The sequence below is a fragment of the Carassius gibelio genome, chromosome A3, assembly GCF_023724105.1.
Source record: "Carassius gibelio isolate Cgi1373 ecotype wild population from Czech Republic chromosome A3, carGib1.2-hapl.c, whole genome shotgun sequence".
NCBI classification, from domain to species: Eukaryota; Metazoa; Chordata; class Actinopteri; order Cypriniformes; family Cyprinidae; genus Carassius; species Carassius gibelio.
This window is the reverse complement of record NC_068373.1, coordinates 18,651,409-18,676,210: the sequence shown is the minus strand read 5'-3', so window position 1 is coordinate 18,676,210 and position 24,802 is coordinate 18,651,409. Positions and strand designations below refer to the sequence as shown.

The 24,802-nt window shown below is 38.6% G+C and overlaps 1 long non-coding RNA gene across 3 annotated transcripts; it reads left to right on the top strand.

Annotated features, from left to right (window-relative positions):
* Positions 1 to 3,362: 3,362 nt before the first annotated feature.
* LOC127950758 (uncharacterized) lies at positions 3,363 to 24,459 on the top strand. Of its 3 annotated transcripts, none has more exons than XR_008152531.1 (3): positions 3,363 to 3,605; positions 9,854 to 10,088; positions 24,175 to 24,457. It is a non-coding gene; the product is annotated as an uncharacterized LOC127950758 (long non-coding RNA). The 3 variants fall into 3 exon arrangements; XR_008152533.1 differs by lacking the exon at positions 24,175 to 24,457 and adding an exon at positions 18,089 to 18,574; XR_008152532.1 differs by lacking the exon at positions 3,363 to 3,605 and adding an exon at positions 7,697 to 7,749 and having other exon boundaries at positions 9,844 to 10,088; positions 24,175 to 24,459.
* The last annotated feature ends 343 nt before the right edge of the window (positions 24,460 to 24,802 follow it).

Sequence of the window (24,802 nt, the reverse complement as noted above, 5' to 3'; positions counted from 1 at the left end):
ATTTTTAACATTATAAAGGTCTTTACTGTCACTTTTGATCAATTAAAATTATCCTTACTTAACAAAAGTATGAATTAAAATATAGCTGCAAGCAGCAATAACGGGGCCAAGCACTACAGAAGCAAGCTTCAGACGAACGGCAGGAATGAGTAATTAAGACAGTTTTAAGATTATTTTAGGCAAAATGGCTTGAAAACAATAAACACAACAACTAGTAATAGGATTTATTGGCTTATCACGTGTAACCAATAGGTGGCGCTGTTACCAAATTAGTTTGAAATGGTCAGTGTGAGGTGACGATGACACATACAAAGTTTTTTGCAAATATGTCAAAGCTTTGCAGAGATACAGCCTCAAATGCATTTTGGAACCCTTCCAGCTGATTCGTTGATGCGCTAAATGAGAACCGTTTCGTATATTGACACGAAATCCATAACATTTTGCCAGAATGGTCTGAAGATGATCCATGTCAAATTTGGTGAAAATCGGACTAACGGTCTAGGAGGAGTTCGAAAAAGTAGGTTTTCAACATTAATCAAAATGGCGGACAGGAAGTTCAGCCAAATAAGGAAAACTTGGTATCTATGTTCTCGGCCTGACCCAAGGAATCTATTAAGATCAGCGTCATGTCAATAGCCAGATCTATTCAAAAGTTATTAGCCTTTATGTAAATTGAGTTATAACTTGACCACTAGGTGTTTCAAAATATTTTGAGTACCTTCAGGGGATGTTGTTGTTGGCACATTCTGAGTTTCGTAATATTACACAAATGCATTTGTTTAGTATAGCATTTTATTTCACAAAACTGTATTGAAGTCAATGGGAATTTCATGTTTTGTTCTATTATAGCGCCACCAAGAGGCTCAGTCCAACCATTTGTTTTATGTGTCCTCAGAGTGAGCCCATACATATGTGTGTCAATTTTGGTGAAAATATCTCAATTCACTTCAGAGTTATAGACATTTACATGAAAAAGCATGTAAAAAATGACTGACTCTTGACTTTGATTGAATATTACTACCCCTTACTATCAATATTTTGGCATTTGGGCATTGGCGTATAGCTATCGACCTATGTTTCCGAACTTCTGATGGTGGTTTCGTCTCGATCAGACAAGCGGTTTCGAAGATATAGCCAAATGTTTTTTAAGCGCTAAATCACAACGCTACACAAACCGTAAGGCGAAACCTAGCATGTTTGGTATTGTAGGACTCTGTAAGGTTTCAGGAGTCCAATTTAATGAGTCTGGTGAAAATAAGTCGACCACACCCAAAGTTATAAGCATTTAAAAATAGAAGATCACCACTAGGTGGCGCTGTTTCGAAACTTCTCATACTCCTTCAGGACATTGTGCTGATGACCCATACCATGTTTCGTAACAATCCGTTGATGTGTTCAGAAAATACAGCATTTTAGCACAAAATTCAAAATGGCCGACAGTCAAAATGGCCGAAATGGTCAAATTGGATATCAGTCGACTCGGCATGTTGCCCTGAATCTAACAAGACCAATGTTATGATTTTTGGACAAACTGTTCAGAAGTTATAAGCAAAAATAGCAGTTTTTCATATCTCCGGATCAGTAGGTGGCGCTGCGCCCAATCACAGCATGTTGCCTCAGGTCATGCTTGTTATGACATGTACCAAGTTTGGTCTGAATAGGATAAGTCGTTGCCGAGATACAGCCTTACGACTGTTTTTGTAAGCACTACATAAAATTTGTTAGAGCGTTTATCGAAAACGGTTTGACGAATCAATTTGATTTGCATAACTTTTGGTCAGCACTGCCTGAGGATGATATGGTTTAATTTTCGTGTGAATCGGACAAACCGTCTAGGACGAGTTCGAAAAAGTAGGTTTTTAAAGAAATTCAAAATGGCGGTCATATTTCTATGACGGAAATGACTTCGTAGGGTGCAATCGAATCGGCATGAGCTCAGAAATCAGAGGAAAAAAGAATTTCGTTGATTGGCCTTAGGGTTAAAAAGTTATTAACAAAATTAAAGTGAAATTTTGGACAGTTGGTGGCGCTAGAGGGATTGACTTAGACACACCAAAATTGGTGTACTTAATGTTGGCACTGTCCTCTATCAGAATGTCAAACCATTACAACTTTCCCGCATTCGGTTCTATGGGCTGCCATAGACGCCCAGTCGGAAGAATAATAATAATAATAATAAATATAGCTGCAAGCAGCAATTACGGGGCCAAGCACTCCAACGGCAAATGTAGGAGCTAAGCATGGCATGGAGCATCACACCAAATGCATTAATGAGCAATAACAGCAATTTTAGGATGATTGTAATTGAAATGGCTAAAAAAAATCATAAATACAACCTCTAGTAGCATGATTTACTGGCTTATCAAAATTGACCAATAGGTGGTGCTGTTATCAAGTCAATTTGGTGTACTCTGTGTGACTTTTCAATGACACAAACAAAGTTTGGTGTCAATATGCCAAAGCATTGCAGAGATACAGCCTCAAGTGTCATTTTGGCATTGTGCCTCAAATTCGTCGCTGTGGTATGCGAAAACGGTTTTGTCTATCGATACAAAATCCATAACATTTTGTCAGTACAGTCTACAGATCATCTGAGTCAATTTTGGTGAAAATCGGACTAACGGTTGATGAGGAGTTCGAAAAAGTAGGTTTTCAACATAAATCAAAATGGCGGACAGGAAGTTCGGCTTACTCTGGGATATATGGTATCTATGTTGTCGGCATAAGCCAGGGAATATTTTGAGGCCAGTTTCATTACAATAGGCTAATGCATTAAAAAGTTACTAGCATTTTTATAAGTGTAATTATTCATAGTTAATGAATGGTTCATTACTCTTGACCAATAGGTGGCGCTGTTACCAAATTTATGTGGCATGGTCAGTGTCAGGTGGCGATGACACATACAAAGTTTGGTGCAAAAATGTCAAAGCGTTGCAGAGATACAGCCTCAAATGCATTTTGGCACCCTTCCAGCAAATTCGTTGATGCGCTAAATCAGAACCGTTTTGTATATCGACACGAAATCCATAACTTTTTGCCAGCATGGTCTGAAGATGATTCACGTCAAATTTGGTGAAAATCGGACTAACGGTCTAGGAGGAGTTCGAAAAAGTAGGTTTTCAACATTAATCAAAATGGCGGACAGGAAGTATGGCCAATTTTGGCATAATTGGTATCTATGTTCTCGGCATGACCCAAAGAATACGGGGAGACCATTTGCATTTCAATTGTCTAATTTACTCAAAAGTTATTAGCATTTTTGTGATAATTCATTATAACTCTTGACCACAAGGTGGCGCTGCCACCAAGCTTTTTGAGTACATTCAGGGCATGGAGCCGAATATTTTTGTAATTATTTGCGAAACGATACGATGCTGCGTTGAAAAAATACAGCATTTTAAAACATAATTCAAAATGGCCGACGCCTAAAATGGCTGACACGGGAAATTTGCATATCATACGACTCGACATGACTCACTGAATCTAAAGAGACCAGTTGTGTGATTTTTGGCCAAACCATTCAGAAGATATAAGCCAAAATATGCATTTTTCATATCTCCTGACCACTAGGTGGCGCTGTGTCGAAACACTGCAGGTAGTCTCAGGTCATGCTTATTATAACACACACCAAGTTTGGTCTCAATATGCCAAACCGTTGCTGAGATATAGCCTCAAGTGCATTTTTGCGTGCTTTTCGTCAAATTTGTTTACGTGTCATTCGACAATGGTTGGACGAATCAACTTGAATTCCATAACTTTTTGCCAGCATGGTCTGAAGATGATCTGAGCCAATTTTCGTGGCAATCGGACTAACCGTCTAGCACGAGTTCGAAAAAGTAGGTTTTTCGAAAAATTGAAAATAGCGAAAAAACTAAACCTTGCGATTTTTGAATTTTGGGGTTCATTCGACTTGGCATGAGCCAAGGATTCAGAGGAAAAAAGAATTTCCATTTTCTGGCTTACGGTTCAAAAGTTATTAGCATACAAACATTGAAAGTTTGGACAAGTGGTGGCGCTAGAGAGTAGGAGTTAGAGACTTCAAATTAGCTATAGTTAATGTTGGGACTGTCCTCTATCAGTGTGCCAAATTATACAACTTTCCCGCAATCGGTTCTATGGGCTGCCATAGACTTGCGGCGGAAGAAGAAGAAGAAGAAGAAGAAGCAGAATAATAATAACGCCAACGATTACAATAGGTGCTTACGCACCTTCGGTGCTTGGCCCCTAATAATAAGAACGCCAACAAAAACAAGAGGGTCCTACGCACCTTCGGTGCTTGGCCCCTAATAATAACGCCAACGAAAACAATAGGTGCCTACGCACCTTCGGTGCTTGGCCCCTAAATATAGCTGCAAGCAGCAATTACGGGGCCAAGCACTCCAACGGCAAATGTAGTAGCAAAGCATCGCATAAAGCATCACACCAAATACATTAATGAGCAATAACAGCAATTTTGGAATTATTGTATTTGAAATGACAAAAAAAAAACACCAATACCACCTCTAGTAGCATGATTACTTGGTTTATCAAGCTTGACCAATTGGTGACACTGTTATAAAATCAATTTGGTGTACTCTGTGTGACTTTTCAATGACACACACAAAGTTTGGTGTCAATATGCCAAAGCATTCCAGGGATACAGCCTCAAGTGTCATTTTCTCATTGTGCCTCAAATTTGTCGATGTGGTATGCGAAAACGGTTTTGTCTATCGACTCAAAATCCATAACTTTGAATCAGTATAGCCTGAAGATCATTTGATTCGAATTTGGTGAAAATCGGACATACGGTTGATCAGGAGTTCGAAAAAGTATGTTTTCAACATAAATCAAAATGGCGGACCGGAAGTTCAGCTTACCGTGGTATATTTGGTATCTATGTTATCGGCATAAGCCAGGGAATATTTTGAGCCCAGTTTCCTTCAAATAGGCTAATGCATTAAAAAGTTATTAGCATTTTAAAAAGTGTAATTACTCATGGTTAATGAATGGTTTATTACTCTTGACCAATAGGTGGCGCTGTTACCAAATTTATGTGGCATGGTCAGTGTGAGGTGGCGATGACACATACAAAGTTTGGTGCAAATATGTCAAAGTGTTGCAGAGATACAGCCTCAAATGCATTTTGGCACCCTTCCAGCAAATTCGTTGATGCGCTAAATGAGAACCGTTACGTATATCGACACAAAATCCATAACTTTTTGCCAGAATGGTCTGAAGATGATTCACGTCAAATTTGGTGAAAATTGGGCTAACGGTCTTGGAGGAGTTCGAAAAAGTAGGTTTTCAACATTAAGCAAAATGGCGGACAGGAAGTAAGGCCAATTTTCACATTATTGGTATCAATACTCTCGGCATGACCCACAGAATATAGCGAGACCATTTTAATTTTAATAGACTAATTTATTCAAAAGTTATTAGCGTTTATGTGATATTTCATTATAACTATTGGCCACAAGGTGGCGCTGCCACCAAACTTTTTGAGTACCTTCAGGGCATGGAGCCGAATATTTTTGTAATTATTTGCGAAACGATACGATGCTGCGTTCAAAAAATACAGCATTTTGAAACATAATTCAAAATGGCCGACGCCTAAAATGGCCGACACAGGAAAATTGGATATCATTCGACTCGACATGACTCACTGAATCTAAAGAGACCAGTTGTGTGATTTTTGGCCAAACCATTCAGTAGTTATAAGCCAAAATATGCATTTTTCATATCTCCTGACCACTAGGTGGCGCTGTGTCGAAACACAGCAGGTAGTCTCAGTTCATGCTTGTTATAACACACGCCAAGTTTGGTCTCAATATGACAAACCGTTGCCGGGATATAGCCTCACGTGCATGTTTGCGTGCTTTTCGTCAAATTTGTTTACGTGTCATTCGACAACAGTTGGACGAATCAACTTGAATTCCATAACTTTTTGCCAGCATGGTCTGAAGATGATCTGAGCCAATTTTCGTGGCAATCGGACTAACCGTCTAGGACGAGTTCGAAAAAGTAGGTTTTTCGAATAATTGAAAATAGCGAAAAAACTAAACCTTGCGATTTTTGAATTTTAGGGTTCATTCGACTTGGCCTGAGCCAAGGATTCAGAGGAAAAAAGAATTTCCATTTTCTGGCTTACGGTTCAAAAGTTATTAGCATACAAACATTGAAAGTTTGGACAAGTGGTGGCGCTAGAGAGTAGGAGTTAGAGGCTTCAAATTTGCTATAGTTAATGTTGGGACTGTCCTCTATCAGTGTGCCAAATTATACAACTTTCCCGCAAACGGTTCTATGGGCTGCCATAGACTTGCGGCGGAAGAAGAAGAAGAAGAAGAATAATAATAAATATAGCTGCAAGCAGCAATTACGGGGCCAAGCACTCGAACGGCAAATGTAGGAGCTAAGCATGGCATGAAGCATCACACCAAATACATTAATGAGCAATAACAGTAATTTTGGAATTATTGTAATTGAAATGGCAAAAAAAAAATCATAATACCACCTCTAGTAGCATGATTACTTGGCTTATAAAGTTTGACCAATAGGTGGCACTGTTATGAAATCAATTTGGTGTACTCTGTTTGACTTTTCAATGACACACACAAAGTTTGGTGTTAATATGCCACAGCATTCCAGAGATGCAGCCTCAAGTGTCATTTTGTCATTGTGTTTCAACTTCGTCGCTTTGGTATGCGAAAACGGTTTTGTCTATCGACACAAAATCCATAACTTTGTGTCAACATAGTCTGAAGATCATCTGATTCGAATTTGGTGAAAATTGGACATACGGTTCATGAGGAGTTCGAAAAAGTAGGTTTTCCACATAAATCAAAATGGTGGACCGGAACTTCAGTAAACACTGGCATATTTGGTATCTATGTTATCGGCATAAGCCAGGGAATATTTTGAGCCCAGTTTCGTTGCAATAGGCTAATGGACTAAAAAGTTATTAGCATTTTAAAAAGTGTAATTACTCATGGTTAATGAATGGTTTATTACTCTTGACCAATAGGTGGCGCTGTTACCAAATTTATGTGGCATGGTCAGTGTGAGGTGGCGATGACACATACAAAGTTTGGTGCAAATATGTCAAAGTGTTGCAGAGATACAGCCTCAAATGCATTTTGGCACCCTTCCAGCAAATTCGTTGATGCGCTAAATGAGATCCGTTACGTATATCGACACAAAATCCATAACTTTTTGCCAGCATGGTCTGAAGATGATTCACGTCAAATTTGGTGAAAATTGGGCTAACGGTCTAGGAGGAGTTCGAAAAAGTAGGTTTTCAACATTAAGCAAAATGGCGGACAGGAAGTAAGGCCAATTTTCACATTATTGGTATCAATACTCTCGGCATGACCCACAGAATATAGCGAGACCATTTTAATTTTAATAGACTAATTTATTCAAAAGTTATTAGCGTTTATGTGATATTTCATTATAACTATTGGCCACAAGGTGGCGCTGCCACCAAACTTTTTGAGTACCTTCAGGGCATGGAGCCGAATATTTTTGTAATTATTTGCGAAACGATACGATGCTGCGTTCAAAAAATACAGCATTTTGAAACATAATTCAAAATGGCCGACGCCTAAAATGGCCGACACAGGAAAATTGGATATCATTTGACTCGACATGACTCACTGAATCTAAAGAGACCAGTTGTGTGATTTTTGGCCAAACCATTCAGTAGTTATAAGCCAAAATATGCATTTTTCATATCTCCTGACCACTAGGTGGCGCTGTGTCGAAACACTGCAGGTAGTCTCAGTTCATGCTTGTTATAACACACGCCAAGTTTGGTCTCAATATGACAAACCGTTGCCGGGATATAGCCTCACGTGCATGTTTGCGTGCTTTTCGTCAAATTTGTTTACGTGTCATTCGACAACAGTTGGACGAATCAACTTGAATTCCATAACTTTTTGCCAGCATGGTCTGAAGATGATCTGAGCCAATTTTCGTGGCAATCGGACTAACCGTCTAGGACGAGTTCGAAAAAGTAGGTTTTTCGAATAATTGAAAATAGCGAAAAAACTAAACCTTGCGATTTTTGAATTTTGGGGTTCATTCGACTTGGCATGAGCCAAGGATTCAGAGGAAAAAAGAATTTCCATTTTCTGGCTTACGGTTCAAAAGTTATTAGCATACAAACATTGAAAGTTTGGACAAGTGGTGGCGCTAGAGAGTAGGAGATAGAGACTTCAAATTTGCTATAGTTAATGTTGGGACTGTCCTCTATCAGTGTGCCAAATTATACAACTTTCCCGCAATCGGTTCTATGGGCTGCCATAGACTTGCGGCGGAAGAAGAAGAAGAAGAAGAAGAAGAAGAATAATAATAACGCCAACGAAAACAATAGGTGCCTACGCACCTTCGGTGCTTGGCCCCTAATAACGCCAACGAAAACAATAGGTGCCTACGCACCTTCGGTGCTTGGCCCCTAAATATAGCTGCAAGCAGCAATTACGGGGCCAAGCACTCCAACGGCAAATGTAGGAGCTAAGCATGGCATGAAGCATCACACCAAATACATTAATGAGCAATAACAGTAATTTTGGAATTATTGTAATTGAAATGGCAAAAAAAAAATCATAATACCACCTCTAGTAGCATGATTACTTGGCTTATAAAGTTTGACCAATAGGTGGCACTGTTATGAAATCAATTTGGTGTACTCTGTTTGACTTTTCAATGACACACACAAAGTTTGGTGTTAATATGCCACAGCATTCCAGAGATGCAGCCTCAAGTGTCATTTTGTCATTGTGTTTCAACTTCGTCGCTTTGGTATGCGAAAACGGTTTTGTCTATCGACACAAAATCCATAACTTTGTGTCAACATAGTCTGAAGATCATCTGATTCGAATTTGGTGAAAATTGGACATACGGTTCATGAGGAGTTCGAAAAAGTAGGTTTTCCACATAAATCAAAATGGTGGACCGGAACTTCAGTAAACACTGGCATATTTGGTATCTATGTTATCGGCATAAGCCAGGGAATATTTTGAGCCCAGTTTCGTTGCAATAGGCTAATGGACTAAAAAGTTATTAGCATTTTAAAAAGTGTAATTACTCATGGTTAATGAATGGATTATTACTCTTGACCAATAGGTGGCGCTGTTACCAAATTTATGTGGCATGGTCAGTGTGAGGTGGCGATGACACATACAAAGTTTGGTGCAAATATGTCAAAATGTTGCAGAGATACAGCCTCAAATGCATTTTGGCACCCTTCCAGCAAATTCGTTGATGCGCTAAATGAGAACCGTTACGTATATCGACACAAACTTTTTTCCAGCATGGTCTGAAGATGATTCACGTCAAATTTGGTGAAAATTGGGCTAACGGTCTAGGAGGAGTTCGAAAAAGTAGGTTTTCAACATTAAGCAAAATGGCGGACAGGAAGTAAGGCCAATTTTCACATTATTGGTATCAATACTCTCGGCATGACCCACAGAATATAGCGAGACCATTTTAATTTTAATATACTAATTTATTCAAAAGTTATTAGCGTTTATGTGATATTTCATTATAACTATTGGCCACAAGGTGGCGCTGCCACCAAACTTTTTGAGTACCTTCAGGGCATGGAGCCGAATATTTTTGTAATTATTTGCGAAACGATACGATGCTGCGTTCAAAAAATACAGCATTTTGAAACATAATTCAAAATGGCCGACGCCTAAAATGGCCGACACAGGAAAATTGGATATCATTCGACTCGACATGACTCACTGAATCTAAAGAGACCAGTTGTGTGATTTTTGGCCAAACCATTCAGTAGTTATAAGCCAAAATATGCATTTTTCATATCTCCTGACCACTAGGTGGCGCTGTGTCGAAACACAGCAGGTAGTCTCAGTTCATGCTTGTTATAACACACGCCAAGTTTGGTCTCAATATGACAAACCGTTGCCGGGATATAGCCTCACGTGCATGTTTGCGTGCTTTTCGTCAAATTTGTTTACATGTCATTCGACAACAGTTGGACGAATCAACTTGAATTCCATAACTTTTTGCCAGCATGGTCTGAAGATGATCTGAGCCAATTTTCGTGGCAATCGGACTAACCGTCTAGGACGAGTTCGAAAAAGTAGGTTTTTCGAATAATTGAAAATAGCGAAAAAATTAAACCTTGCGATTTTTGAATTTTGGGGTTCATTCGACTTGGCCTGAGCCAAGGATTCAGAGGAAAAAAGAATTTCCATTTTCTGGCTTACGGTTCAAAAGTTATTAGCATACAAACATTGAAAGTTTGGACAAGTGGTGGCGCTAGAGAGTAGGAGTTAGAGGCTTCAAATTTGCTATAGTTAATGTTGGTACTGTCCTCTATCAGTGTGCCAAATTATACAACTTTCCCGCAATCGGTTCTATGGGCTGCCATAGACTTGCGGCGGAAGAAGAAGAAGAAGAAGAATAATAAATATAGCTGCAAGCAGCAATCACGGGGCCAAGCATTCCAGCGGCAACATCAGGAGCTAAGCAGACCAAATGCAACAATGAATAATGAAATTAATAATTGCATGATTGTAATTGAAATGGCTGAAAATCGTTAATAAAAGTTCCACAGCGAGGAGCTAAGCATGGCATGGAGCATCAGACCAAATGCAACGAGTAAGAAAAGCAATTATTGGAAGAGTGTAATTGAAACAGCCAGTAAAACTCCAGTAAAATGATGCATTATCATTTTTGGAAAATAGGTGGCGCTGTAATCAAATCGCTTTGTTGTGTTCTGTGGGAGGTGACAATGTTGTGGGCAATTTCTTTCAAAATACTTACAGACCTTTAGGGCAATGAGTCGAACATGCCCACCGAGTTTCGTTCCGATCGACTTCCATTAACCTTGTCAAATAGGTGCTTAAAGTTGTTTGGCCAATGGCGGCCATGTTTTTTAAGATAAGTGAAATTCCTCATAGAGCACTTGTGCCACATTGGGCCATATCAATTTTCAAGTTGATTGGATCAGCGGTTGCTTAGTTATAGCCATTTGATTTTTTTTCATCCTGTAGCGCCACCAAGTGGCAGATATGGAAAAAAAAAATAATTTGACTAAAGTTTTTGTTCATGCATATGAGTTCTGAGTTTGGTGAAGATATCTCATTTTGTTCCCGAGTTATAGCCTTTTTCGTAAAATTGGTCCACGAATTTGAATGTTTTGGGTCACCTGGTTTTTTGTTCAGTCTTGATCAAACCACTGCAATAATATTCTCTGGACTCTCTAGATCAATAATTTTCAAAAATATGTTGCATTTTGTCCTTTGGTTAGCTATAAGAGGTCATTTAGGAAAGGGCCGTGGCCACATGTAACCTAAAGCCTATAAAACTGAAACAAAAACTCAAAACTTTATGAAACTTGGTTATAACATGTGAAAGATGACCCACCAAGCATGCAAAGTTTCATTAAGATCAGAAAATAGCTGGTGCTATAACAGTTAAACAGGCCTAAAAAACAAAAGATTTCTGTTGTGAATGGCATTAAACTGCAAAAAAAAAAGGGGTAATATAATCACACATGCATTAGATCTGTATTTTTTCTAAACAATCATGCAAAATTTAACAGAGATTAGGTAAAAAAGAACACTGTAATATTTATAAAGCTTCAAAACCCAGTGTTGAATAAAAAATTGCAATTATAACCACTAGATGTCAACGGAAGACCACTAATGAGCTCACTAAAGACTAAAACATTACAGTTTATGGGCTTGTTGAGGGATTCATCTAGAAAAAATGTATATTACTATTATTTAATATTACTGTTCAAGCATTTCAGATCACATTGAGTCAAAGTTTACCAATTTATTCATACAGATATATCTAATGTTTATAATTATGCCAGATTATGATTGCAATGAAACCTGAACAATGACATAGAAGCCCATAAAAACAGAAGACTTGCAATAGGTTTTATCAACCATCATTTATTTTAATTATCTATATATATAACAAAATGTGTGCATCTGTGTGTGGGTTTAAGCATGCTTATTGAGTATTAATATACTAGTTTAAACATTTCATGTTTGTGTGTGTCTGTAATTCTGTTCTATTCTTTTACCGTCAGCCATATCTAGGTTATTTAAAATCAGTGCAGTACTATTATCTAGACTGTGAAATTATACATAAATTGCGTATGCTTCTTTGGAATGAAATTAAGACAACATATAACAGTTATAAAGGTTAAAGAGACAGTGTTGTATGATAAATTGCATTTACGACCACTAGATGTCACTGGAAGACCACTAATGGGCTCACTAAAGACTAAAACATTACAGTTCATTGTCTCGATGATTGATTCATCTGGAAAAATATATATTACTATTATTTAATATTACTGTTCAAGCATTTAAGATCACATTGAGTGAAAGTTCAACAATTTATTCATACATGTATATCAAATGTTTACTATTATGTCAGAATATGAATGCAATGAAACCTGACATAGAAATGTAAGAAAAGAAGTCTTTCTGTGAGTTGTGTGTCACCTATAATTTATTTCAAATATCTACATACAACAAAATGTGTGGGCATGTACTTCTCTCTGTGTGTGTGTGTGTGTGTGTGTGTGTGTGTAATCATGCTTATTGATTATTCATATAATAGTTGAACCATTTCATTTCTGTGTGTGAGTGTCTGTGAGCCTATTCTCCATGTTAGACAATGGCACACACAAGTTTGGCTTAATTACAACAAAGCTTTGCAGAGATATAGCCTCAGACTCATTTTGTGAAGATGCCTGACATCTGAAGCAGCGCTGTACAAAAACGGTTTCGTCTATTGACACGAAATCCATAACTTTTTGTCAGCACGGTCTGAAGATGATCTGATTCAATTTTGGTGAAAATCGGACAAACGGTTGAGGAAGAGTTTAAAAAAAAAGGTTTTCAACATGAATCAAAATGGCGGACAGGAAGTTTTGCTTAATATGACATAATTGGTATGCATGTTGTCGGCATGTCCCAAGGAACATTTTGAGACATGTTTCATGATAATAGGCTAATGCAATCAAAAGTTATTAGCATTATTGGAAATGTAATAATTAGCGGTTATTGATTGGTTTATTACTCTTGACCAATAGGTGGCGCTGTGACCAAAATGATGTGGCGTGGTCAATGTGATGTGACAATGTCACATATTAAGTTTTGTGTAAATATCTCCAACCTTTGCAGAGATACAGCCGCAGATGCAGTTTGGCATCTTTCCAGCAAATTCGTTGGTACGCTAATTGAAAACGGTTACGTGTATCGACACAAATTCCATAACTTTTTGCCAGCATGGTCTGAAGATGATCCAAATCAAATTTGGTGAAAATCTGAGCAACGGTCTAGGAGGAGTTCGAAAAAGTAGGTTTTCAACATGAATCAAAATGGCGGACAGGAAATTTTGCCAAAATTGACAAATGGGGTATCGGTGTTCTCGGCATGACCCAAGGAATCTATCAACATCAGCTTTGTTACAATAGGCTAATGTATGCAAAAGTTATTAGCATTTTTCGAAAAAATCGTTATAACTATTGACCACAAGGTGGCGCTGCCCCCAATTTTTTTGTGTACATTCAGGGCATGGAGCCGGACATTTTTGTAATTATTTGCGAAACGATACGGAACTTCATTCTTAAGATACAGCAATTTACAACTAAATCCAAAATGGCCGACGCCCAAAATGGCCGAATTGGGAAAATTCGGTATCATTCGACTCGGAATGATGCACTGAATCTAAAGACACCACTTTTGTGATTTTTGGCAAAACCGTTCAGAAGTTATGAGCAAAAACATGCATTTTTCATATCTCCTGACCACTAGGGGGCACAGCGCCGAAACACTGCAGGTAGTCCCAGGGAATGGTTGTTATAAGACCCACCAAGATTGGTCTCAATAGGCCAAACCGTTGCGGAGATATAGCCTCACGTTCACGTTTGCGTGCTTTTCGAAGAATTCGTTCATGAGCTATTCGGAAACGGTTTGAGAAATCAACTTGAATTCCATAACTTTTTGCCAGCATGGTCTGAAGATTATCTGATTCAATTTTCGTGACAATCGGTGCAACGGCCTAGGACGAGTTCGAAAAAGTAGGTTTTACGAACAATTGACGATAGCGAAAAAACTAAACCTTGCGATTTTTGAATTTCGGTGTCCATTCGACTCGGCATGAGCCAAGGAATCACAGGAAAAAAGAATTTTCATTTTGTGGCTTACGGTTCAAGAGTTATTAACATCAAGTTTTTGAAAGTTTAGACAATTGGTGGCGCTAGAGAGTTTGAGTTAGAGACTTCAAATTTGCTACGGTTAATGTTCAGACAGTCCTCTATTAGTGTGCCAAATTATACAACTTTCCCGCAATCGGTTCTATGGGCTACCATAGACTTGGGGTGGAAGAAGAAGAATAATAATAATAAATATAGCTGCAAGCAGCAATTACGGGGCCAAGCACTCCAACGGCAAATGTAGGAGCTAAGCATCGCATGAAGCATCACACCAAATTCATTAATGAGCAATAACAGCAATTTTGGAATTATTGTAATTGAAATGGCAAAAAAAAAATCATAATACCACCTCTAGTAGCATGATTACTTGGCTTATCAAGCTTGACCAATAGGTGGCACTGTTATAAAATCAATTTGGTGTACTCTGTGTGACTTTTCAATGACACACACAAAGTTTGGTGTCAATATGCCAAAGCATTCCAGGGATACAGCCTCAAGTGTCATTTTCTCATTGTGCCTCAAATTCGTCGATGTGGTATGCGAAAATGGTTTTGTCTATCGACTCAAAAGCCATAACTTTGAGTCAGCATAGTCTGAAGATCATTTGATTCGAATTTGGTGAAAATCGGACCTACGGTTGATGAGGAGTTCGACAAAGTAGGTTTTCAACATAAATCAAAATGGCGGACCGGAAGTTCAGCTTACTATGGTATATTTGGTATCTATGTTATCGGCATAAACCAGGGAATATTTTGAGCCCAGTTCCATTCGAATGGGCTAATGCAATAAAAAGTTATTAGCATTTTTACAAGTGTAATTATTCATGGTTAATGAATGGTTTATTACTCTTGACCAATAGGTGGCGCTGTCACCAAATTTCTGTGGCATGGTCAGTGTGAGGTGGCGATGACACATACAAAATTTGGTGCAAATATGTCAAAGCGTTGCAGAGATACAGCCTCAAATGCATTTTGGCACCCTTCCAGCAAATTCGTTGATGCGCTAAATGAGAACTGTTTCGTATATCAACACGAAATCCATAACTTTTTGCCAGCATGGTCTGAAGATGATTCACGTCAAATTTGGTGAAAATTGGACTAACGGTCTAGGAGGAGTTCGAAAAAGTAGGTTTTCAACATTAAGCAAAATGGCGGACAGGAAGTATGGCCAATTTTCACATAATTGGTATCAATGCTCTCGGCATGACCCACAGAATATAGCGAGACCATTTTAATTTTAATAGTCTAAATTATTCAAAAGTTATTAGCATTTATGTGATATTTCATTATAACTATTGGCCACAAGGTGGCGCTGCCACCAAACTTTTTGAGTACCTTCAGGGCATGGAGCCGAATATTTTTGTAATTATTTGCGAAACGATACGATGCTGCGTTCAAAAAATACAGCATTTTAACACATAATTCAAAATGGCCGACGCCTAAAATGGCCGACACGGGAAAATTGGATATCATTCGACTCGAGATGACTCACTGAATCTAAAGAGACCAGTTGTGTGATTTTTGGCCAAACCATTCAGAAGTTATAAGCCAAAATATGCATTTTTCATATCTCCTGACCACTAGGTGGCGCTGTGTCGAAACACTGCAGGTAGTCTCAGTTCATGCTTGTTTAAACACACACCAAGTTTGGTCTCAATATGACAAACTGTTGCCGAGATATAGCCTCACGTGCATTTTTGCGTGCATTTCGTCAAATTAGTTTACGTGTCATTCGACAACGGTTGGACGAATCAACTTGAATTCCATAACTTTTTGCCGGCCTGTTCTGAAGATGATCTGAGACAATTTTCGTGGCAATCAGACTAACCGTCTAGGACGAGTTCGAAAAAGTAGGTTTGTCGAATAATTGAAAATAGCGAAAAAACTAAACCTTGCGATTTTTGAATTTTGGGGTTCATTCGACTTGGCATGAGCCAAGGATTCAGAAGAAAAAAGAATTTTCATTTTCTGGCTTACGGTTCAAAAGTTATTAGCATAGAAACATTGAAAGTTTGGACAAGTGGTGGCGCTAGAGAGTTGGAGTTAGAGACTTCAAATTTGCTATAGTTAATGCTGGGACTGTCCTCTATCAGTGTGCCAAATTATACAACTTTCCCGCAATCGGTTCTATGGGCTGCCATAGACTTGCGGCGGAAGAAGAAGAAGAAGAAGAAGCAGAATAATAATAATAACGCCAACGGAAACAATAGGTGCCTACGCACCTTCGGTGCTTGGCCCCTAAATATAGCTGCAAGCAGCAATTACGGGGCCAAGCACTCCAACGGCAAATGTAGGAGCTAAGCATGGCATGGAGCATCACACCAAATGCATTAATGAGCAATAACAGCATTTTTAGGATTATTGTAATTGAAATGGCTAAAAAAATCATAAATACAACCTCTAGTAGCATGATTTACTGGCTTATCAAAATTGACCAATAGGTGGTGCTGTTATCAAGTCAATTTGGTGTACTCTGTGTGACTTTTCAATGACACAAACAAAGTTTGGTGTCAATATGCCAAAGCATTGCAGAGATACAGCCTCAAGTGTCATTTTGTCATTGTGCCTCAAGTTCGTCGCTGTGGTATGCAACAACGGTTTTGTCTATCGACACAAAATTCATAACTTTTTGTCAGCACAGTCTGAAGATCATCTGATTAAATTTTGGTGAAAATCGGACTAACGGCTGATGAGGAGTTCAAAAAGTAGGTTTTCAACATAAATCAAAATGGCGGACCGGAAGTTCAGCTTAATCTGGCATATTTGGTATCTGTGTTTTCGGCATAAACCAGGGAATATTTTGAGACCAGTTTATTTGCAATAGGCTAATGCATTAAAAAGTTATTAGCATTTTAAAAAGTGTAATTACTCATGGTTAATGAATGGTTCATTACTCTTGACCAATAGGTGGCGCTGTTACCAAATTTATGTGGCATGGTCAGTGTGAGGTGGCGATGACACATACAAAGTTTGGTGCAAATATGTCAAAGTGTTGCAGAGATACAGCCTCAAATGCATTTTGGCACCCTTCCAGCAAATTCGTTGATGCGCTAAATGAGAACCGTTACGTATATCGACACAAAATCCATAACTTTTTGCCAGCATGGTCTGAAGATGATGCATGTCAAATTTGGTGAAAATTGGGCTAACGGTCTAGGAGGAGTTCGAAAAAGTAGGTTTTCAACATTAAGAAAAATGGCGGACAGGAAGTAAGGCCAATTTTCACATTATTGGTATCAATACTCTCGGCATGACCCACAGAATATAGCGAGACCATTTTAATTTTAATAGACTAATTTATTCAAAAGTTATTAGCATTTATGTGATATTTCATTATAACTATTGGCCACAAGGTGGCGCTGCCACCAAACTTTTTGAGTACCTTCAGGGCATGGAGCCGAATATTTTTGTAATTATTTGCGAAACGATACGATGCTGCGTTCAAAAAATACAGCATTTTAAATCATAATTCAAAATGGCCGACGCCTAAAATGGCCGACACAGGAAAATTGGATATCATTTGACTCGACATGACTCACTGAATCTAAAGAGACCAGTTGTGTGATTTTTGGCCAAACCATTCAGTAGTTATAAGCCAAAATATGCATTTTTCATATCTCCTGACCACTAGGTGGCGCTGTGTCGAAACACTGCAGGTAGTCTCCGTTCATGCTTGTTATAACACACGCCAAGTTTGGTCTCAATATGACAAACCGTTGCCGGGATATAGCCTCACGTGCATGTTTGCGTGCTTTTCGTCAAATTTGTTTACGTGTCATTCGACAACAGTTGGACGAATCAACTTGAATTCCATAACTTTTTGCCAGCATGGTCTGAAGATCATCTGAGCCAATTTTCGTGGCAATCGGACTAACCGTCTAGGACGAGTTCGAAAAAGTAGGTTTTTCGAATAATTGAAAATAGCGAAAAAACTAAACCTTGCGATTTTTGAATTTTGGGATTCATTCGACTTGGCATGAGCCAAGGATTCAGAGGAAAAAAGAATTTCCATTTTCTGGCTTACGGTTCAAAAGTTATTAGCATACAAACATTGAAAGTTTGGACAAGTGGTGGCACTAGAGAGTAGGAGATAGAGACTTCAAATTTGCTATAGTTAATGTTGGGACTGTCCTCTATCAGTGTGCCAAATTATACAACTTTCCCGCAATCGGTTCTATGGGCTGCCATAGACTTGCGGCGGAAGAAGAAGAAGAAGAAGAAGAATAATAAATATAGCTGCAAGCAGCAATAACGGGGCCAAGCACTACAGAAGCAAGCTTCAGACGAATGGCAGGAATGAGTAATTAAGACAGTTTTAAGATTATTTTAGGCAAAATGGCTTAAAAACAATGAACACAACAACTAGTAATAGGATTTATTGGCTTATCACATGTAACCAATAGGTGGCGCTGTTACCAAATTAGTTTGGAATGGTCAGTGTGAGGTGACGATGACACATACAAAGTTTGGTGCAAATATGTCAAAGCTTTGCAGAGATACAGCCTCAAATGAATGATGGCATCATTCCAGCAAATTCGTTGATGCGCTAAATGAGAACCGTTTCGTATATCGACATGAAATCCATAACATTTTGCCAGCATGGTCTGAAGATGATCCATGTCCAATTTGGTGAAAATCTGATTAACGGTCTAGGAGGAGTTCGAAAAAGTAGGTTTTCAACATTAATCAAAGTGGCGGACAGGAAGTTCAGCCAAATAAGGAAAACTTGATATCTATGTTCTCGGCTTGACCCAAGGAATCTATTAAGATCAGCGTCATGTCAATAGCCAGATCTTTTCAAAAGTTATTAGCCTTTATGTAAATTGAGTTATAACTTTTGACCACTAGGTGGCTCTGTTTCAAAATATTTTGAGTACCTTCAGGGGATGATGTTGTTGGCACATTCTGAGTTGTGGAATATAACACCAATGCATTTGTTTAGTATAGCCTTTTATTTCACAAAACTGTATTGAAGTCAATGGGAATTTCATGTTTTGTTCTATTATAGCGCCACCAAGAGGCTCAGTCCCACCATTTCTTTTATGTGTCATCAGAGTGAGCCCATACATATGCGTGTCAATTTTGGTGAAAATATCTCAATTCACTTCAGAGTTATAGACATTTACATGAAAAAACACGTAAAAATTGACTGACTCTTGACTTTGATTGAATATTACTACCCCTTACTATCAATATTTTTGCATTTGGGCATTGGCATATAGCTATCGACCTATGTTTCCGAACTTCTGACGGTGGTTTCGTCTCGATCAGACAAGCGGTTTCGAAGATATAGCCAAATGTTTTTTAAGCGCTAAATCACAACGCTACACAAACCGTAAGGCAAAACCTAGCATGTTTGGTATCATAGGACTCGGTAAGGTTTCAGGAGTCCAATTTGATGAGTCTGGTGAAAATACGTCGACCACACCCAAAGTTATAAGCATTTAAAAATAGAAGATCACCACTAGGTGGCGCTGTTTCGAAACTTCTCATACTCCTTCAGGACATTGTGCTGATGACCCTATACCATGTTTCGTAACAATCCGTTGATGTGTTCAGAAAATACAGCATTTTAGCACAAAATTCAAAATGGCCGACAGTCAAAATGGCTGAAATGGTCAAATTGGATATCAGTCGACTCGGCATGTTGCCCTGAATCTAACAAGACCAATGTTATGATTTTTGGACAAACTGTTCAGAAGTTATAAGCAAAAATAGCAGTTTTTCATATCTCCGGATCAGTAGGTGGCGCTGCGCCCAATCACAGCATGTTGCCTCAGGTCATGCTTGTTATGACATGTACCAAGTTTGGTCTGAATAGGATAAGTCGTTGCCGAGATACAGCCTTACGACTGTTTTTGTAAGCACTACATAAAATTTGTTAGAGCGTTTATCGAAAACGGTTTGACGAATCAATTTGATTTGCATAACTTTTGGTCAGCACTGCCTGAGGATGATATGGTTTAATTTTCGTGTGAATCGGACAAACCGTCTAGGACGAGTTCAAAAAAGTAGGTTTTTAAAGAAATTCAAAATGGCGGTCATATTTCTATGACGGAAATGACTTCGTAGGGTGCAATCGAATCGGCATGAGCTCAGAAATCAGAGGAAAAAAGAATTTCGTTGATTGGCCTTAGGGTTAAAAAGTTATTAACAAAATTAAAGTGAAATTTTGGACAGTTGGTGGCGCTAGAGGGATTGACTTAGACACACCAAAATTGGTGTACTTAATGTTGGCACTGTCCTCTATCAGAATGTCAAACCATTACAACTTTCCCGCATTCGGTTCTATGGGCTGCCATAGACGCCCAGTCGGAAGAATAATAATAATAATAAATATAGCTGCAAGCAGCAATTACGGGGCCAAGCACTCCAACGGCAAATGTAGTAGCTAAGCATCGCATAAAGCATCACACCAAATACATTAATGAGCAATAACAGCAATTTTGGAATTATTGTATTTGAAATGGCAAAAAAAAAAAAAAAACACCAATACCACCTCTAGCAGCATGATTACTTGGTTTATCAAGCTTGACCAATAGGTGACACTGTTCTAAAATCAATTTGGTGTACTCTGTGTGACTTTTCAATGACACACACAAAGTTTGGTGTCAATATGCCAAAGCATTCCAGGGATACAGCCTCAAGTGTCATTTTCTCATTGTGCCTCAAATTCGTCGATGTGGTATGCGAAAACGGTTTTGTCTATCGACTCAAAATCCATAAGTTTGAATCAGTATAGCCTGAAGATCATTTGATTCGAATTTGGTGAAAATCGGACATACGGTTGATCAGGAGTTCGAAAAAGTATGTTTTCAACATAAATCAAAATGGCGGACCGGAAGTTCAGCTTACCGTGGTATATTTGGTATCTATGTTATCGGCATAAGCCAGGGAATATTTTGAGCCCAGTTTCCTTCAAATAGGCTAATGCATTAAAAAGTTATTAGCATTTTAAAAAGTGTAATTACTCATGGTTAATGAATGGTTTATTACTCTTGACCAATAGGTGGCGCTGTTACCAAATGTATGTGGCATGGTCAGTGTGAGGTGGCGATGACACATACAAAGTTTGGTGCAAATATGTCAAAGTGTTGCAGAGATACAGCCTCAAATGCATTTTGGCACCCTTCCAGCAAATTCGTTGATGCGCTAAATGAGAACCGTTACGTATATCGACACAAAATCCATAACTTTTTGCCAGCATGGTCTGAAGATGATGCACGTCAAATTTGGTGAAAATTGGGCTAACGGTCTAGGAGGAGTTCGAAAAAGTAGGTTTTCAACATTAAGCAAAATGGCGGACAGGAAGTAAGGCCAATTTTCACATTATTGGTATCAATACTCTCGGCATGACCCACAGAATATAGCGAGACCATTTTAATTTTAATAGACTAATTTATTCAAAAGTTATTAGCATTTATGTGATATTTCATTATAACTATTGGCCACAAGGTGGCGCTGCCACCAAACTTTTTGAGTACCTTCAGGGCATGGAGCCGAATATTTTTGTAATTATTTGCGAAACGATACGATGCTTCGTTCAAAAAATACAGCATTTTAAATCATAATTCAAAATGGCCGACGCCTAAAATGGCCGACACAGGAAAATTGGATATCATTTGACTCGACATGACTCACTGAATCTAAAGAGACCAGTTGTGTGATTTTTGGCCAAACCATTCAGTAGTTATAAGCCAAAATATGCATTTTTCATATCTCCTGACCACTAGGTGGCGCTGTGTCGAAACACTGCAGGTAGTCTCAGTTCATGCTTGTTATAACACACGCCAAGTTTGGTCTCAATATGACAAACCGTTGCCGGGATATAGCCTCACGTGCATGTTTGCGTGCTTTTCGTCAAATTTGTTTACGTGTCATTCGACAACAGTTGGACGAATCAACTTGAATTCCATAACTTTTTGCCAGCATGGTCTGAAGATGATCTGAGCCAATTTTCGTGGCAATCGGACTAACCGTCTAGGACGAGTTCGAAAAAGTAGGTTTTTCGAATAATTGAAAATAGCGAAAAAACTAAACCTTGCGATTTTTAAATTTTAGGGTTCATTCGACTTGGCCTGAGCCAAGGATTCAGAGGAAAAAAGAATTTCCATTTTCTGGCTTACGGTTCAAAAGTTATTAGCATACAAACATTGAAAGTTTGGACAAGTGGTGGCGCTAGAGAGTAGGAGTTAGAGGCTTCAAATTTGCTATAGTTAATGTTGGGACTGTCCTCTATCAGTGTGCCAAATTATACAACTTTCCCGCAAACGGTTCTATGGGCTGCCATAGACTTGCGGCGGAAGAAGAAGAAGAAGAAGAATAAATATAGCTGCAAGCAGCAATTACGGGGCCAAGCACTCCAACGGCAAATGTAGGAGCTAAGCATGGCATGAAGCATCACACCAAATACATTAATGAGCAATAACAGCAATTTTGGAATTATTGTAATTGAAATGGCAAAAAAAAAATCATAATACCACCTCTAGTAGCATGATTACTTGGCTTATAAAGTTTGACCAATAGGTGGCACTGTTATGAAATCAATTTGGTGTACTCTGTTTGACTTTTCAATGACACACACAAAGTTTGGTGTTAATATGCCACAGCATTCCAGAGATGCAGCCTCAAGTGTCATTTTGTCATTGTGTTTCAACTTCGTCGCTTTGGTATGCGAAAACGGTTTTGTCTATCGACACAAAATCCATAACTTTGTGTCAACATAGTCTGAAGATCATTTGATTCGAATTTGGTGAAAATCGGACATACGGTTGATGAGGAGTTCGAAAAAGTATGTTTTCAACATAAATCAAAATGGCGGACCGGAAGTTCAGCTTACCGTGGTATATTTGGTATCTATGTTATCGGCCTAAGCCAGGGAATATTTTGAGCCCAGTTTCCTTCAAATAGGCTAATGCATTAAAAAGTTATTAGCATTTTAAAAAGTGTAATTACTCATGGTTAATGAATGGTTTATTACTCTTGACCAATAGGTGGCGCTGTTACCAAATTTATGTGGCATGGTCAGTGTGAGGTGGCGATGACACATACAAAGTTTGGTGCAAATATGTCAAAGTGTTGCAGAGATACAGCCTCAAATGCATTTTGGCACCCTTCCAGCAAATTCGTTGATGCGCTAAATGAGAACCGTTACGTATATCGACACAAAATCCATAACTTTTTGCCAGCATGGTCTGAAGATGATTCACGTCAAATTTGGTGAAAATTGGGCTAACGGTCTAGGAGGAGTTTGAAAAAGTAGGTTTTCAACATTAAGCAAAATGGCGGACAGGAAGTAAGGCCAATTTTCACATTATTGGTATCAATACTCTCGGCATGACCCACAGAATATAGCGAGACCATTTTAATTTTAATAGACTAATTTATTCCAAAGTTATTAGCATTTATCTGATATTTCATTATAACTATTGGCCACAAGGTGGCGCTGCCACCAAACTTTTTGAGTACCTTCAGGGCATGGAGCCGAATATTTTTGTAATTATTTGCGAAACGATACGATGCTGCGTTCAAAAAATACAGCATTTTAAATCATAATTCAAAATGGCCGACGCCTAAAATGGCCGACACAGGAAAATTGGATATCATTTGACTCGACATGACTCACTGAATCTAAAGAGACCAGTTGTGTGATTTTTGGCCAAACCATTCAGTAGTTATAAGCCAAAATATGCATTTTTCATATCTCCTGACCACTAGGTGGCGCTGTGTCGAAACACTGCAGGTAGTCTCAGTTCATGCTTGTTATAACACACGCCAAGTTTGGTCTCAATATGACAAACCGTTGCCGGGATATAGCCTCACGTGCATGTTTGCGTGCTTTTCGTCAAATTTGTTTACGTGTCATTCGACAACAGTTGGACGAATCAACTTGAATTCCATAACTTTTTGCCAGCATGGTCTGAAGATGATCTGAGCCAATTTTCGTGGCAATCGGACTAATCTTCTAGGACGAGTTCGAAAAAGTAGGTTTTTCGAATAATTGAAAATAGCGAAAAAACTAAACCTTGCGATTTTTGAATTTTGGGGTTCATTCGACTTGGCATGAGCCAAGGATTCAGAGGAAAAAAGAATTTCCATTTTCTGGCTTACGGTTCAAAAGTTATTAGCATACAAACATTGAAAGTTTGGACAAGTGGTGGCGCTAAAGAGTAGGAGATAGAGACTTCAAATTTGCTATAGTTAATGTTGGGACTGTCCTCTATCAGTGTGCCAAATTATACAACTTTCCCGCAATCGGTTCTATGGGCTGCCATAGACTTGCGGCGGAAGAAGAAGAAGAAGAAGAAGAATAATAATAAATATAGCTGCAAGCAGCAATTACGGGGCCAAGCACTCCAACGGCAAATGTAGGAGCTAAGCATGGCATGAAGCATCACACCAAATACATTAATGAGCAATAACAGTAATTTTGGAATTATTGTAATTGAAATGGCAAAAAAAAAATCATAATACCACCTCTAGTAGCATGATTACTTGGCTTATAAAGTTTGACCAATAGGTGGCACTGTTATGAAATCAATTTGGTGTACTCTGTTTGACTTTTCAATGACACACACAAAGTTTGGTGTTAATATGCCACAGCATTCCAGAGATG